Below are 10796 nucleotides of genomic sequence, written 5' to 3'. Positions count from 1 at the left end.
CTCCTATTGGTGAATCCGGCCCCCAGCCCGGCGCGGGGCGGGGGAGGCCGGACCGAGGGGATCCTGGGAGTTGTAGTCCAAAGCGGTGGCCCGGCCCGCGGGCTGGAAGCCCGGCTGGGAGCTGAGAGCCCCCGCGGTGCGGCAGCGCGGGCAGCGGGGAAATCCACTGACTGACCCTTAGGACCCCAGGGATGGCTGCAGCTATGACCTGGTACGGGTCATTTCACTTCCCTGAGGTCTCCGTGTATTTGCCTACGGAAAGTGAAAGTTGAGTGGGGGGGGGCTCCCACCCCGCTGCAAGAGCCCGGCAAGCCCCTCCCTACCCCCCCACCCCCCCAGCCTGCAGGTCCTCGCTTGCACCTGTCCCTGGTACACCCCTTTGTTTCCTGACGTGGTGTTCCTGCTGCTGGAGGCGGTCCTGCTGCTGGAGACGAGCCCAGTCTCGCCTCTTCTGTCTCGAAAGAACTCCCATTCTTTCGTCCCCCTGGTCTTCTTGGAGCCTGCCCCATGCGCGCCTCCCTGGGCGCGGACGCCGCTCCCAGCACACCTGTTCCACGTCTCCGGGTGAGTCCTGGTTCCCAGGACTGGGAGGCGAGAGTGGGAGACCCGCCTCTGTCCTTCCCGAGGTTGGTGCCCTCGAAGAAGCAGCTGCCCCAACCCTGTCTGACAACAGGTGAGAACCCCTCTGGAAACCTAAGGGGAAGATCTGAGGATGAAGAGAAACACGCTCTTGGTGGTCTGAGATAGAAAAACTGTGAATGTTCATGCACAACAATCATCGGAGGCGCGCAAGCAAACGACTGCATTTGTTGTTTTAATTTTTAATTTATATTACATTTCATATTCATGAAAATTTTATGAGTATCTGAGAAATGGGTGATTTTAATCTCCTTTTCTGTGAACTGATTGTTCGTATCTTCCTATGTCTTTGTTGGTTGATTTGTTTTCTTTTGGTCCAGTATGGTTTACATACGGTGTTATGTTTGAGGTGTACAATATAGTGATTAACACTTCCATACCACACCCAGTGCTCATCAGCGACTTCACCCACCTTCCTACTCACCTCCCCCCTGATAACCGCAGTTGGTTCTCTCTAGCTAAGAGTCTGCTTTTGATTTGTCTTTTCTTTTTGTTTTGTTTCTTAAACTCCACGTTTAAGTAAGATCATAAGCTTTTCTCTGATGGACTTAACTTCGATTAGCATAATACCCCCTGGCTCCATCCATGTTGTTGCAGATGACAAGATTTCATTCTTATACTTCTTTTCATGTTTTTTTTTTTAAGAATTTATTTATTTGTTCATGAGATACAGAGAAAGAGGCAGAGACACAGGCAGAGGGAGAAGCAGGCTCCATGTAGGGAGCCCCGATACAGGACTGGATCCCAGGACCCCAGGATCACGCCCTGAGCCAAAGGCAGATGCTCAACCGCTGAGCCACCCATGCATTCCTCTTTTCATGTTTTTTTTTTAAAGATTTTATTTATTTATTCATGAGAGACACAGAGAAAGAGAGAGGCAGAGACACAGGCAGAGGAAGAAGCAGGCTCCATGCAGAGACCCCTATGTGGGACTTGATCCCGGGACTCCAGGATCACGTCCTGGGCTGAAGGCAGGCACTAAACTGCTGAGCCACCCAGGCGTCCCTCCTTTCATGTTTTTTTTTTAATAATAAATTTATTTTTTATTGGTGTTCAATTTGCCAACATACAGAATAACACCCAGTGCTCATCCCATCAAATGCCCCCCTCAGTGCCCGTCACCCATTCACCCCCACCCCCCACCCTCCTCCCTTTCCACCACCCCTCGTTCGTTTCCCAGAGTTAGGAGTCTTCATGTTCTGTCTCCCTTTCTGATATTTCCTACCCATTTCTTCTCTAACCCTTCCCTTCTTTTCCCTTTCACTATTATTCATATTCCCCAAATGAATGAGACCATATAATGTTTGTCCTTCTCCGATTGACTTATTTCACTCAGCATAATACCCTCTTTTCATGTTTTAATCAAAGTTATTTGCAAGAGTTCTTAGTGTATTAAGAAAATGGGGGGGGGGAGTGGTGCCTGGGTGGCTCAGCGATTGAGTGCCTACCTTCTGCTCAGGTCCTGGTCTCGAGATCCCAGGATTGTGTCCCGCATCCAGCTCCCTGCATGGAGCCTGCTTCTCCCTCTGCCTGTGTCTCTGCCTCTCTCTCTCTCTCTGTGTCTCTCATGAATAAATAAATAAAATCTTTTTTTTTTTTTTTGTAAGAAAGAAAATGGTTTCTTTGTCACAGAAGTTGCTATTTCTCAGTTTGCTGGATTTTCTCTTTCTGTTTTTTTTTTAGCACAAATGTTTATGTTGGGGATCCCTGGGTGGCGCAGCGGTTTGACGCCTGTCGTTGGCCCAAGGCGCGATCCTGGAGACCTGGGATCAAATCCCACATCGGGCTCCCGGTGCATGGAGCCTGCTTCTCCCTCTGCCTATGTCTCTGCCTCTTTCTCTCTCTCTGTGACTATCATAAATTAAAAAAAAAAAAAATGTTTATGTTGTCTGTCTTGTCTTTTTATAGCTTCTGAGTTTTGTGTCATTCTTAGAAAGTTCTCTGCACCATTCCAAAGATTATTTCAGTTTCACTTGTTTTTCACTAATGAATCCCTTTAATCAGTCCAAGTGTAAAGATGCAAGGTGAGCTTCAGCTGTGGAGTATTACCTCCTCAGCAGCATACTAATTTATTGGCCTAAAGTGACCACATGCAAATAGCACCACCTCCAGGCCAGCTTGAGAAGTTGGCACTACCTGCCTGGATGCAGAACTCCTAGTGGCCACTCCCCTGGACAGCGGTCCTAGAGAGCCAGATGCGCAAAACATTGAGGATGATAATTCTCAGGGATGATCTCGTATTACAAAGATTGGTCTTTCCACATTTCCATCCTTACTAGGAATGGGAATGTACACAAATGGGAAAAGGTTTGTTTGGGAGTGGGGGGCTGAGGGGTTCACTGCTGAAACTGTCTAGCAGCCAAAGAATGCATTTACCTCTGCTCCTATCACAAGCCAACCCTTGACCACAAGAAACTGGCACGGTCTTGTCACAAGAGAATCCTGGAATCCGCCATCTCTTCTCTGTGCCTGAGTTGATCCTAGCCAATGTCAACTGTCCCAGGTTTAGATAAAAAGCAATTCACATTTGGGGCCCTTGGATGGCTCAGTTGGTTAAGCATCTGCCTTCAGCTCAGGTCATGTTCTCAGGGTCCTGGGATCAAGTCCCATGTTAGGCTCACTGTTCCTCGGGAAGTCTGCTTCTCCCTGTCGCTCTGCCTACTTGTATGTGCACATGCTCTCTCTCTCTCTCTCTCTCTCTTTCTCTGTCTCTCTGTCAGATAAAGAAATAAATAAAATCTTAAAAAAACAAACAAACAAAAAAAAACCAGGCAGCCTGGGTGGCTCAGCAGTTTAGCACCGGGCGTGATCCTGGAGTACCAAGATCGAGTCCCTCATTGGGCTTCCTGCATGGAGCCTGCTTCTCCCTCTGCCTGTGTCCCTGCCTCTCTCTCTCTCTTTGTGTCTCTCATGAGTAAACAAATAAAATCTTTAAAAAAAAAAAAAACTTCTGAAAACTAGTCTGGCTAAGTAAAAGGGACTTATTGAAAGAATGTTAGGGAACTCACAGTGTAAATGGGAAAGAATCAGGCTTAATGAAGAACAGTTGAGAACCAAGAAACCGGATAAGTTAGGCCCCAAGAATCACAACAGTCTCTTAGCAGAAACAGGCTAGTGTGACCACTCTGTGTCCCCTTGTGACCCTACAGCCACCTCTGTTAGCCTGCCTTCCTTTCAATGTTCTAAGACCAGGGAAAGCACATGTGGTTGGCTGAGTCTGTCCCATGCCCACTCCCTGAGCCCACCAGGGTGAGAGGGAATTGGATCTGGCTCTGAGTTTTCCTTATGAATACCCTACACAAAGGCAGGTTCTCCTCTCCAGAGACTGAAGGGTTACTAGGAGAAACTGAACAGCAGAAGGTACCGGTGTCACTACTTATTTTTAGATGCTGAGCAAGAAGAGACCTTGCCCCAGGGAATGCTCAATCTAAGGCTTTTGGGGAGCTCCCAGGTCAACTAGAATTGATGAGGTGATAAGGCTGGAGATGGGTAGAATGTGCTTTTCATAATAATACTTGGTCAGGATCGGGGCCAGTGACCTCTGAGCAGGCTCAGGCATAGAGGCAGAGGGGACTTCGGGCCCTGAGGATACAGAAAGACCCTCACCACTGCTTAATCTACCCTGTCATGGATGTCGAGGAATGTGTCTTTGTATGAAGCATGGGCATTGCATTTTTGCTAATTATGCCACAGAAGCAGGACCACTAAATGGGATTGGGAAAAGATTATTAAATGAACAGTGTTGTAGGATGCTATAAGACTGACCTAAAAGGAAGAAAAAAAAAAATTCTTCATAGTAGGAATGCCAAGGGGGAAAGAGAAACCAGGGAATGAGATCAGGGAAGCATTTATTTTCAAGTGGGAGGGGTAAAATTCAGTCCAAGAAGTATCACTGAACAATTGTCAAGTATCACATGACAAGTGCCCATGTAAAAAGAAGAGCTAGAGCAGGATTTTTTTTCCCTTTTAGAATGGACATTATCACCCCTCCCAAGGCCTGCCTGTAGTTTTCCTTTTTTTTTTTTTTTTTTTTTACGAATAGTTTGTAGTTAGGGTGTGTGTGGTAGTGGTGGTAGGGTTTGGTCCTTGTCTTTCTCTTCCTGGGATGCTGGTTTTTTTTCATTCTGAGTTGTTCTGTGCTGGCCTGGGTTTCTCTAGCTCTTGTGCTAAGAAGGAAGAGAATGGCTGGCTTTACAGTCTCCAGCCAGTTCCCATGCCCTGTTCTGAACTGTTCTAGTCAAGAACATTTCTCAGAAGACACAAGGGTGCTCTCGGCTGGACAGAATAACTTAGGAAGTGGCCTAGTATAGACTGATGCTTGTCAAACACAGAAGCATGAGTGGTAGAATGGCTTGAGACAGAGTGTTGTTTTTTTTTTTTAAGATTCTATTTATTTGTTCGTGAGAGACACACAGAGAGAGAGGCAGAGACACAGGCAGAGAAAGAAACAGGCTCCACTCAGGGAGCCCAATGCAGGACTTGATCCTGGGACCCCAGGACCATGCCCTGGGCCGAACGAAGGCAGACACTCAACTGTTGAGCCACCCAAGGCAGAATGGGTTTTAAAGGGGATTTAAACACTGAATCATTAGTGTTCCCCCAAGTTATTACGAGTAAAGACTAATTTTAAAGATAGGAAGGGGTGCCTGGGTGGCTCAGTCAGTAAAGCATCTGCCTTTGGCTCTGGTCGTGGTCTCAAGGTCCTGGGATCTAGCCCTGAGTGGGGCTCCCTGCTCAACAGGGTGTCTGCTTCTCTCTCTGCCCCTCCCCCTTCTTGCTCTCTCTCTCTCTCTCTCTCTCTCTCTCAAATAAATAAAATCTTTTAAAAAATTTAAAGATAGGAAGGAAAAAATGTAAATACACACATGCATACAAACACACTGTTTATACACATACTGTATGTATACAGTTGACATTTGAGCAATATGGGGCTTAGATGCACCGACCTTGCACCCCCAACCTCCACCCCGGTAGTTGAAAATCTGAGAACGTCAGACTCCCCAAAAATTTAACTACAGTCTACTATTGACCAGAAGTCTTACTAATAATAGAAACAGATGATTAACACATTTGATATGCTATACGTGTTATATACTATATTCTTACAGTAAACTAAGAGAAAAGAAAACATTATTTAAAAAATCATAAGAGAAAGTACATTTACAGTAATGTATGGTATTTATTTTTAAAAATCCGCATATGGAGCACCTGGCTGACTCCGTTGGTAGAGCATACAACTCTTGATCTCTGGGTCATGAGTTCAAGTCCCCCATTGAGCACAGAGCTTAACTTAAAAAAAAAAAATCACCATATAAGTGGACCTGCACAGTTCAAACCTATATTGTTCAAGGGTCAGGTATATATATAATCTCTAAGCTGCTTAGTTCATAGGAAGAAAAATTATCACTAGAATAGGTGACCATTGGAAAGAGAAAAAAAAAAAAATCTGATGACTTCCAGTAGAAGCTTGCAAGGCACTTGGCATGCATAAGAGGCTTCAAGACAAGTTCCCTGACTCAATTGTCAAACCAGACTGCTGCTCCGAAGTAACTCCCTTACAAACATTGAAGTCACCGACTGAGTTGACTGGGCCACCTGGCCTGGGACCTAGAAACATCCCCAGGGAACAGTTTGGCCATAGGCTTTCCCCTAATGGCAGTTTACCATTGTGTGTTTGGTCACTTCTCTCTCTCTATCTCTCTCTCTCTCTCTCTCTCACACACACACACATACACACACACACGCACATACACAACTTCAATTCTTTTTTTTTAAGTTATAAAATTAAGACACAAAAAGAAAAATAAATAAATTTGAACACACAAAATTAAAAATGTCTGTATAGCACGAAAGAGTAAAACTGAAGTCACATGACAAAGTGGGGGAAATATTAGTAACACATGTGACAAACAAAGGACTAATTTCTAATTTACTATGAGTGTATACATCTGAGCCTGAGAAAGACCAACAACTCAATAGAGAAATTGGCAAAGGATTAAGAATAAGTAGATCACAGAGCAAAAAAATAAATAAATAAATAAAAAAACCTTGAGTTCACTAATAATTTTTTAAATGCAAATCAAAACAAATATACTGTTTTTCTTCTGTGATGGTAATTTTTTTTTTTTGGTAAAAATTTTAAAGCATGATAATACACAGTAGTGTTGACAGTGAGCAAAATAATTCCCTCTCCTGTTGATGGCAATAGAAATTGGGGCAGTCATTTTGGAAGGTAAGTCAGCAATTCTCTTGCTAGAAATACTATAGATATATAAATATGCCAAGATGTGTACAATAACATTGCAGCAATACTTATAACTGAAAAATATTAATAATTTAAATGTTTATAAACAGAGGCCTAGATAAATAATGTTTGGAATATCTATACCTTAGAATTCTATTTGGCCTTTGAAAAAATAAACCTCTCTGGAGCACCTGGCTGGCTGAGAAAGTACAGCAAGCAACTCTTGATCTTGGGGTCGTGAGTTCAAGCCCGTGTTGGGGTAGAGTTTTAAAAAATGACTATCTCTATTGCTAATATAAAAAAAGGTATTAGGGTAGGTGAAAAAAGCAAGGTACAAAATGGCGTGCATTTAGTATGATACATTTTGTGGAAAATGGAAAGACATATTTAATCTATATCCTGAGACATATCTGATACGTTTTCCTTGTAGAATATACAAGAAAGTGTGAATGGAAATTAGTTGTCATAGAGAAGACCTGGAAACCAGAAGAGAGACTATTTTACCTTTAATTTTATAGTTTTCTAACATGCTTGACCTTTAATCATGTGTGGGATTTCTTTTGGTTTTATAAAAGTAATAATGGAATCGAGGAGTTTTGTGTTATTTTCCTCTAAAATTTTATCTATTAAAAGAAAAAAAAAGCACAGAATCTCTTATTCTTTGCTGGTGGGGATGCAAAATGGTGCACCACTCTTGGTGGTTTCTTATAAAACTAACATACAATCCAGCATCACATTCTTTGGTATTTACCCAAAAGAGCTGAAAATGTATGTCCACACGAAAACCTGCACATGGATGTTAATGGCAACTTTATCTGTAATTGCCAAATCTTGGAAGCAATCAAAGTGTCTTTCAGCAGGTGAATGGGTAAAATGTGGTTTATTCAGACAATGGAATATTACTCAGTGCTAAAAATAAAGGCTTTGTTAGGTGGTCAAAAGGCATGAAAGAACCTTAAATACATACTACTAAATGAAAGAATCCAATCTAGAAAAGCTGCATACTGTATGATTCCAACTCTGTGACATTCTCAAAAAGCCAAAACTATGGAGACAGAAAAAAATTAAATCTGTGGTTGCCAGAGGCTTGGTGGGAGAAAGGCCAGCAGGAAGAATGAATAGGTGCAACATGGAGGATTTTTTTTTTTTTTTACTTTTTTTACTTTTTTTGAGAGAGAGTGGGAAAAGGAAGAAAGAGAGAGAGGGAGAGAACCGCAAGCAGGCTCCACGCCCAGCACAGAGCCTGATGCAGGGCTTGATCTCAGGACTCTGAGGTCATCATGACCTGACCTGAAATCAAGAGTCGGACACGTAATGGACTGAGCCACCCAGATTCCCCAGCACAGAGGATTTTTAAGGCAGTGAAACTACTCTGTGTGATACTATAATGATGGATATATGCCATGCATTTGCCCAAACCAAAAGTAAGTACAACATTACAAGTAAACCCTAAGGTAAACTATGGATGCTGGGTGATTGCATATGTGAGTGTAAGTTCGTCAATTTTAATAAATGTGTCACTTTGGTGAGGGATGTTGATAATGGGAGGGAGGCTATCCATGTGGGGGGGGGTAAATGAGGGGTCTATAGGAAATCTCTGTACCTTGCTCTTAATCTTGCTGTGAACCTAAAATTGCTCTAAAAAGACAATCTTAAAAAATAAAAAGAACTGGGTCCCTGAGGGCTCAGTCAGTTAAGTGTCTGCCTTTGGCTCAGGTCATGATCCCAGGATCCTGGAATCGAGTCCTGCCTTGGGCTCCCTGCTCCACAGGGAGCCTGCTTCTCCCTCTACCTCTGCCCCTCCTTCCCGCTGGTGCTCTCTCTCAAATAAATAAATAAAATCTTTAAAAATAAATAAATAAAAAGAATTACAGGGGCACCTGCATAGCTCAGTTGGTTGAATGACCAACTCTTTTTTTTTTTAATTTTTTAAAAATTTTTATTTATTTATGATAGTCACAGAGAGAGAGAGAGAGAGGCAGAGACACAGGCAGAGGGAGAAGCAGGCTCCATGCACCGGGAGCCCGACGTGGGATTCGATCCCAGGTCTCCAGGATCGCGCCCTGGGCCAAAGGCAGGCGCCAAACCGCTGCACCACCCAGGGATCCCCAATGACCAACTCTTGATTTCAGCTCACATGATGCTCTCGGGGTCATGAGATAGAGCCCTGTGTGGGGCTCTGCGCTCAGTGGGGAATCTGCTAGAGATCCTCTCTCTTCCCCTCACTTGCAAGTACTTTATTTCTCTCTCAAATAAATAAATCTTTTAAAAAGTAAAAATAATTACAGTAATATACCATTGTATACCCTTTATAACAGAAACTAGTATTTCTGTCAAAGCAGCAAAAGTGATATATCCTGATTGTTGAAATTTTAAAAAATACATAAGCCTTTACAAAGATAATAAAAATACTGTATAATCTCAACACCCAATATAACCTCTGTTACTGTTATGGTGAATTTCCTTTCATTTCTTTTTTCCATGCGTATGAACATGGCCAATATGAACTGTACCACCGCAATCAGGATACCTGTAAAAAGATTTCCAGAACAGGGATCCCTGGGTGGCGCAGCGGTTTGGCGCCTGCCTTTGGCCCAGGGCGCGATCCTGGAGACCCGGGATCAAATCCCACGTCAGGCTCCCGGGGCATGGAGCCTGCTTCTCCCTCTGCCTATGTTTCTGCCTCTCTGTCTGTGTGTGTGTGTGACTATCATAAAAAAAAAAAAAAAGATTTCCAGAACAAATGAAACTAAAACCTAACTCTAGACTCTGACCACTAAAGTAGCCAATTACCTCCTTCTTGGAGCTCCCCCTTCTCCTGGCTTTCCCAGGACCCTAGAGTTTATGTAACACATAAAGTCCTATGGATGCTCTCACCTATAGAAGAAAACCTCACATGTCCTAAACTCTGGACGGTGGCTGTTTCTGCAATTGCTCCTTCCCACCACAAGGTGTCACTCTCCTGCTTGTTCCCACCAAGGGGACTGCTGGCTAGGCTCTCAGACACAGGTCAGCTAGATCCTTGGGAAGAGGAGTTCCACTCTCCTAGCATCACCTAAGCTGGAGTTCTTTACCAGTTACCAAGGCCTCATTCTTGGTGTCCAGCTCTTTCAGGCCTCCAGCCTCTGCAGTGTCTCAGGACTGGCTCCAATGAACACCTGTTCCATTCTATCAACCCTTAAAACAGATTGGGCTTGTTCTACTTCCCTCTGGGACCATAGAACTGCAAATTCCACCCTACCCCCAAGAGTGACTTTCAGTAGGTTTTCTTCTTTGTGTGCCTTTAGACATAAAAGGTTGGTCTCTGGTTCCCACCTTCCCTGACAATAGGGCCAATTGATTGCCTCTGGTGGGCCAGCCCTTCAAAACAGCTGAATTCTAGCTACCTCCCTTGGAGGAAGAAGACCTCATTGAGTGTCTCCTTCCCAGGAGAAGACTTTCTGGCATTCTTTCCGTAGAGCAGTGAAAAAACTAACCTTGAGTTACATTTCCAGCATAGTATCTACTGCATATGAATATATGGTGCATGTATTTTTATATGGTTGTAAACATGACATATATACATCCATGTCCTGATTTTCATGTAATGTATCTTGAGCATCACCCCATGTCTCATATGGTTCTGTTGTAATTTTTGTAGTGATTAACCTGTTACTAGACACTGGTTATTTCCAATTTTTCACTATATTGTATTTTTGTATTTGCATCTTGGTATGTATTTCTAATTATTTGCTTGTAAGAGATTTACTGAGTCAAAAACATTTCTAAGTCTTTTTATTTGTGCTGTAAAATTTGCTCCTTGAAAAATATGCATCAGTGTATATACTACCAGCAGCAAGCAGTATGTAGAATGCTTACCTTTACCTTACTGCACTCTTGTCAAAATTAAGTTTCTTTTAAAGATTTTATTTAT

At 43.2% G+C, this 10796-nt stretch overlaps 1 long non-coding RNA gene across 2 annotated transcripts; it reads left to right on the top strand.

The window, feature by feature from the left end:
- The first annotated feature begins 21 nt into the window (after nt 1–21).
- LOC119871210 lies at nt 22–2382 on the top strand. 2 transcript variants are annotated; one of them, XR_005357090.1, is made up of 3 exons: nt 22–211; nt 464–673; nt 2323–2382. It is a non-coding gene; the product is annotated as an uncharacterized LOC119871210 (long non-coding RNA). The 2 variants fall into 2 exon arrangements; XR_005357089.1 differs by lacking the exon at nt 2323–2382 and adding an exon at nt 674–1260 and having other exon boundaries at nt 24–211; nt 340–564.
- Nucleotides 2383–10796: the final 8414 nt, after the last annotated feature.

This window comes from Canis lupus, chromosome 3 (genome assembly GCF_011100685.1).
Source record: "Canis lupus familiaris isolate Mischka breed German Shepherd chromosome 3, alternate assembly UU_Cfam_GSD_1.0, whole genome shotgun sequence".
NCBI classification, from domain to species: Eukaryota; Metazoa; Chordata; class Mammalia; order Carnivora; family Canidae; genus Canis; species Canis lupus.
This window is presented reverse-complemented; position numbering and strand designations above follow the sequence as displayed.